Raw genomic sequence first — 6,248 nt, 5'->3', positions numbered from 1 at the left:
GCACCGAAAATTTTTGGCCTTTTATTGTATTTCTTTGGTTCAAATTGAAGCCCTTCTTACTAGGAATTTATTGGAACTAGGTTTACTCCAGTTCGAGATCATTTGGGTAAAATGATGTCGTTTTGCCATGAAACCCTAGAGTTACATGTTCGACATGTAACATTGCATTCACATGCATTTTAGTTTCTCATTCTTGTCTTCATTGGTTCTTAGATTCCCTACTTATATCTAGGTGGCAAAGCATCCTCCAAAGGGGAAGGAAATTGCCGACTAGTGAGCGCGTCTCGAGGCGAGACGACTGGTCCTGTGAGTGGTTAAATTCATAATTGCATAGATTTAATAAGAGTATAACAATATTTCTTTCTGTATTTTTATAACATATTTCTAATGATAAATCATATTTCATTTGATATGTATATCAAGAATTAAGTTATTTGACAGAGATGAACCTAATAAATTTATGCGTATTTATCTTGAAAGAAGCATGTTTACATGTGCGTGTATTTACAAATGAAATATGGTTTGATGTGCATTTTCATATTCAAACATCGTATGGTGAATTCCTTGAGTTGGAATCAGAAATAATTACATTGTGGCATTTGGTTTTGATGGTGACTATGGACTTTAGTTCGACACTACAGTTGGGGTCCCACGGTCCGGCCTGATGGGAGGCGGCGTGGTCAACCCTGAGTTTACCCTGGTCAAAAGGTGTGTGGAGCCATTGAGAGGGGGTTCTTTTATATGAGAAGCCCGGGGTCACCACACGGGGATCTCAATAGTCAATATTAAGGTTATGAATACCTTGATGGCTATCAACCTAGTCACGTTGGTGACTAAGTCGCGGAGTGTTTTTAGGCCAATGACTTGAGATTGGTTTTACCGTTCAGTTGTGTAAAACATGGTATTTTGGATTGTGATAAGGGGGTGAAGCCCAATTGTCACTCTTAGGAGGGTAGTCTCTCACAAAAAATTATATTTCCTAGGAAAATGTTACTTATTTGTACTATTTATAAATCATTGTGTTAACTATCTTTTGAATACTTGGAGCTATCTTTTTATGTTATTATCTATATTTTATTACTTTGTTATATCTATGCTATCACCACTCACTAGGTAACATCTGTTACTCACCACTCTCCTCCTTCTTTCTCAGACTGTGACGTTAGACTTAGTTGTGCTGGGCATGCAGTAGACTGACTTATCTATTTACCTTATCTGGGTTAGTTGTAGTGTGCATGTAAACTCTATGGATCCACTAGACTTGATCTTTTGTATATTGTTCCTGTATTTTATATTTCTCCAGTTGTATTTGGAACCTTGGCTGGTTCTGTTGTGGATATTGTCACCTTCTTTAGTAAGTTGTGGTAAAAGGTTTATTTTGAGCTTTACGGTGACTAGGAGGTGGGACGTTGTAGGGTCCACTTCTTGTTGTCGTGGCGATTATCACGTACCCGGCTAGGGTCGAGGCTTGACAAAGATTACTCAAAATGAAAAAAATAAGAGGAGTAAGGAGGCTGAAATTATAATATTGGGACTTGATAAGTGCTTGTGCGATATGAATGCGAAGCATTCTTTCCTTATGTTAAGCATTATTTTTCTCGGATTTTTACACTAATATGTGTGTTTTTATGTTACTTTGATGCAGGTAGGGTTGTGAGGCCGATTATGAAGGAAAAAAGTCAATGTGGATCATAATGCATCGATTTTGGAGGAAATCTTGCTAAGGTTCAAATGCGAAGACATAGGTCGGGTGTGAGATGCTAGAGTGTGTGCCAACCTCCTCGTATTTGAGTGAGCATAACCATTTGGAGGGGCACAAGGGCAGTCATACTCAAGCATTCTGACTTATGCATATAGAACAAGATCTCCACCAACTTTTCCATCATTGACGAAGCAAAATGATCCACGACGTGAACGTCTGCCCGTTTGCGTTACCTCGATGAAAGTATGGATTCGGGAAGTATTTCAAGCCTGATACTGTAGCAACTATAGCAAAGTACTGTAGCAACAATGTTCATAGCCGGCCGAGAAAGCTGCAGAACAAAGAATCCACACGGGCGTGTGGAATTTCCACACGCTCGTATGAAAAATCCACACGGGCGTCCACAGGGGCGTGTGGATCCCCGATTCCAGCCCTATTTAAAGCCGATTCAGCCCCGATTTCAGCATTCTTTTCTCCATCTTTTCCCCAACTCGAGAGAGGGCTTCGGCTAGGGTTTTGAGAGGTATTGGCTAGGGTCTTGGAGAGGTTCTACGGCTCCAACATCGTCATCTCTTTGGAAGAAGGTTGGTAGGGGAGCTTCAGTCGAGGTGTATCCTATACCGGACAATGGGATCTTTCGATGACGAGTAGAGGACTTTCCACAAGACCATCGACACAACTATCGAGGGGGTTTTCTATGGATTCATTGCTTTTACATTCTATTTCTTTGATTGTACTTAGCTCCATGGAGATCTAAACCCCTAATGGGTACTTGGGTATTTGCGAACCCTAGGATGTATTCATTTCTTTGAATCTCTTTATTATGCTTTCAATTAATTGATGTTTATTGTGAGTTCCAACCTTGAATGCTTGATTGTGTGAATACTCTCCTAGAGTGACACTAGGATTAAGAGTTTTTGTTGGTAACCTTGTGAATGAGTGACACACCACGAGTGTTAGACAAAGCTAGGTTGGAGAGGGTTGAAAGGGTGAGTCGAGAGGTATAGGAGCATCCCCTTTCCCCTTTGATGTGTTAGATTCTAACTCTGTTCCTTGAGTTCTTTGCGGCCACAATAGAGTGAATGGTCTAAGGGATGACCTTCCACTGGGGCTTAGTTGCGGGTGCAACGGAGTGAAGCGCAGAAGTAACCTTAGTATCTAGGGCTTAATTGTGGTTAGGGACCTTTCACCTGGACCAAAGGGTTAGGTCTACAATTAGGAAGAGATTTATCACTTGGAATCCCTAGAACTTATTGCAATTCTATGCGAGTGCGAGGTTGAGAGGTTGTTCAATCTCTCCTCTGGGACATGTATAGAGTTAGGCATAGTTGACCTTAGATTTGGGACTATGTAATTAAGGATTTCCACGACTCACTTGCATTGATTAGGAAGCATAATAGAGGGTTCTTGCACTTGAAATGATTGTCCTAGGTGGAGCAATATCCGGGTACCCTATCTTTATCGATTGTCTTACCGTCTCCTTTACTTGTGCTCTCTTACTTGTTGTTTTTTACTTTTGAGAATTGAATCATTGTCACACATATCACTATTCATCTTTCACATAGCTAAGAAGCGAATTAAGTGTTTTTTATTTCCTACTCCCTGTGGATACGATACCCACTCATCCGGGATTATTACTTCGACAAACTCGTGCACTTGCGGAATATACGCAAGTGGACCTTGTCAGGACTAAAACGGCGGATTTGAAAAATAAAGGAATCATTTAGATATTTAAACCTAAAAAACCACATAATAACATGAAATAAATACGTTCAACTACCAACAATTGTGATATCTATTTTCAATACACTGGACAAATCAATGTTTTAATAGCAATTAAAACAAAAACAATCACAGATTTAGTAATTTTAAGTAAAAAAGAATCCAAAAGTAGAGTGTTAAACAGTTACAATGTTCCCTAGGTGGCAATGGTTCATAGAATATTTGCATTACAATAAATCCAGTATTTTATGAGCGCACCAAGCACAATGAGATGGATTTCATGCAATAACAATTGTCACATCACACTTTTCTTGTCAGTTCCAACTGGTGAACATCTTCATAAAGGTTCTTGAATGTCAGCAATTTCAGTATCTTCTTGCCAAGTTGGCCATTTAAGATGTGTGTGTGTTAGAGCTGTATATTTGGTGGTACATCATTTAATTTGTAGAGTAAATGAATGAAGTATTTTTCTTTTCAAAATTGCTTATCAGCTAATAAAAAAAATTATAGCAATCAATTCTAAAAACATGAAACATTGTTCGATTTTATTTTGAAGTAAATCCAGCTTCATATGTAGTAGGAAAAAACAAGTTCAATAAGCAAAGTAAACAAGAATAATCCTCTAGAACAATATAACAAGTCTTATAAGCTTCATATAATAACTAGTAAAACACTAATAGCTAGCAATTACTATGATAAACAAACTCAAGTAACTCAATCATTAGATGTGAAACCCTCTACCTCACTACATTTCCCTTTTCTCCTTTGAGACTTAGGCATTTTTTCTTCTATGATGTCCCCCCTCTCCCTCATCCTTTTCTCTATAGAAAGCACCTCTATAGCCTGGCATAATGAACCCGCCATAGTGAAGATTCACTTTTCTATCTTGAGTACTACGCTGCCACATATCTCCATCCCTATCGGTGTGTTGATTCTTTTCTCCCCATTATTTCTTTGCTACATGTTGATGAGTGCATAAAATACTTATTTTTGGTTGAATAAGGTATATTTTAGTTTGTTTTGACTTGAGTGGCATGGGGCATTTGGACTAAGGTTAGCACACATTCACGTCATGAGTACAAGAGTGAGGTGAAAACTTTTTTTAAAACTTTCACGTTCACTTATCACTTTGTGTCTCTCCTATATACAAAAGAATCCCATTGGTTTTGAGATCAAATATCATACAATGATCTATTTTTGTATTCTGTATTTCTTTGCTTAAGAACAAGCAAAAGCTTAAGTGTGAGGGTATATGATGAGTGCATGAAATAAATATTTTTCATATTATAAACACATGCCGTTATCTTGTTCTTTAGCATGAATTTCTCTATTTTTATTCTTTATGAAGCATTTTCTGATCTTTGAGTAGGTAACTAGGTTCAAGGGACAAAAGGAAAAATAAAATAGAATGAATCGGAATAAAAATGAGCATTAAAACAACTTTCCAGAAAAGAGCACGATCCAAGCGCCACCAGGGGTTGGGGGTTTAGGGCGTTCAGATCATAGGATATTCGAGTCTAGAGTGATGCCATCAATCAGCATAGGTCAAACACACCCATAACACACATGTGCACTATCTTTTTACTTGTAGTTTAAATCACGATATCTAGGGTTTGAAGGAGAGATTGAAGTACACCAATTTAGAACGAGTTGATTGTCGTTCCATTGTTCCTTTGAGTACTAGATTTGACATCGATGTTGATTCCAATTTGGGAGATTCCATCATCATCCATCTCGAGAGAAGCTTTGAGGGAGTTTTTAATATGTTTTTTTATCTTGTCTCATGTTTTAAATTTTGTAAAGATTCTTTGTAATATGAGCGGCTAAACCTTCATTAGTGTATCTAGGGGTTGCAAAAATCCGAGAATGGACAAAATCGGGTTCGGACAACTACTAATATAAATAGAAAAACTTGTGTCCGTACCCGACCCAGTTTTAAATCCAGACAAACTTAGTATGCCCAAATCTGGTTTATTTTAAAACCGGGTTGTCCGAATGTCCAAATTTGTCTGAATTCTATAAGCTACTTTTAAGTTCACTCAAATATTAAATTATATAAAAATAATTTAATTCATAATAAATGCAATAAAAAAACAGTGTCAACAATCCAAAACTCAACTCAAATCATACAAAAATATAAGTCTTAGGAGGAAAAACAATAAATGTTTGAAGTTTTTAGAAAATTGGGCTTAAAACAAATAGGCCTAATATTGTGGGCTTTTAAAATTTTAGGGTAAAAGGGTCTGGTTGTCCGAATTTTCATGTCAGGACCCGACTCGGATTTAAATCCAGACAATCAAGCCATGTCCGGACCATGCTTGCATTTGCAAAATTTATGTCCAAACCCTTTTTATTCCTAGTCAGACAAAATCAGGTTGGGGAGTTCGGACAGACTATTGCCACTACTAGGCGTATCAGACCATGAGTCTTGAGAGGATTTGTATTTGATTTCCAATCTATTATATTGGGTATGAGTTTTTTTATGAATCTCCCTTCTTGGAATGAAATTATAAGTCATCGTAGGCTCGGATTTGTTCTAGTTAATAATTCTAATGTTATTATCATTGTAGGAGCATTAGAAGACAAAGTCAATTCAAGGCTACAAGTTGAGATGAAAGGTCTAGAAGCTGCTTTAAAGCCTTGCATTGATTGGGGTCTCTATACAAATTGCATATTTATAGGTTGTCAAAACATCATAGATATGTTGTACAAGGAGGACTCAAGCCTTGCATCGAGATATAAAGGTCACATAAAGGAGCTCATGTTATTTCTTAAGAGGTATCCAAACATGCTGCCAGAGTTGATCCCTAGGAATCGTAACATC

Source organism: Dioscorea cayenensis, chromosome 15 (assembly GCF_009730915.1).
Source record: "Dioscorea cayenensis subsp. rotundata cultivar TDr96_F1 chromosome 15, TDr96_F1_v2_PseudoChromosome.rev07_lg8_w22 25.fasta, whole genome shotgun sequence".
Taxonomy (NCBI): domain Eukaryota; kingdom Viridiplantae; phylum Streptophyta; class Magnoliopsida; order Dioscoreales; family Dioscoreaceae; genus Dioscorea; species Dioscorea cayenensis.
This window is presented reverse-complemented; position numbering follows the sequence as displayed.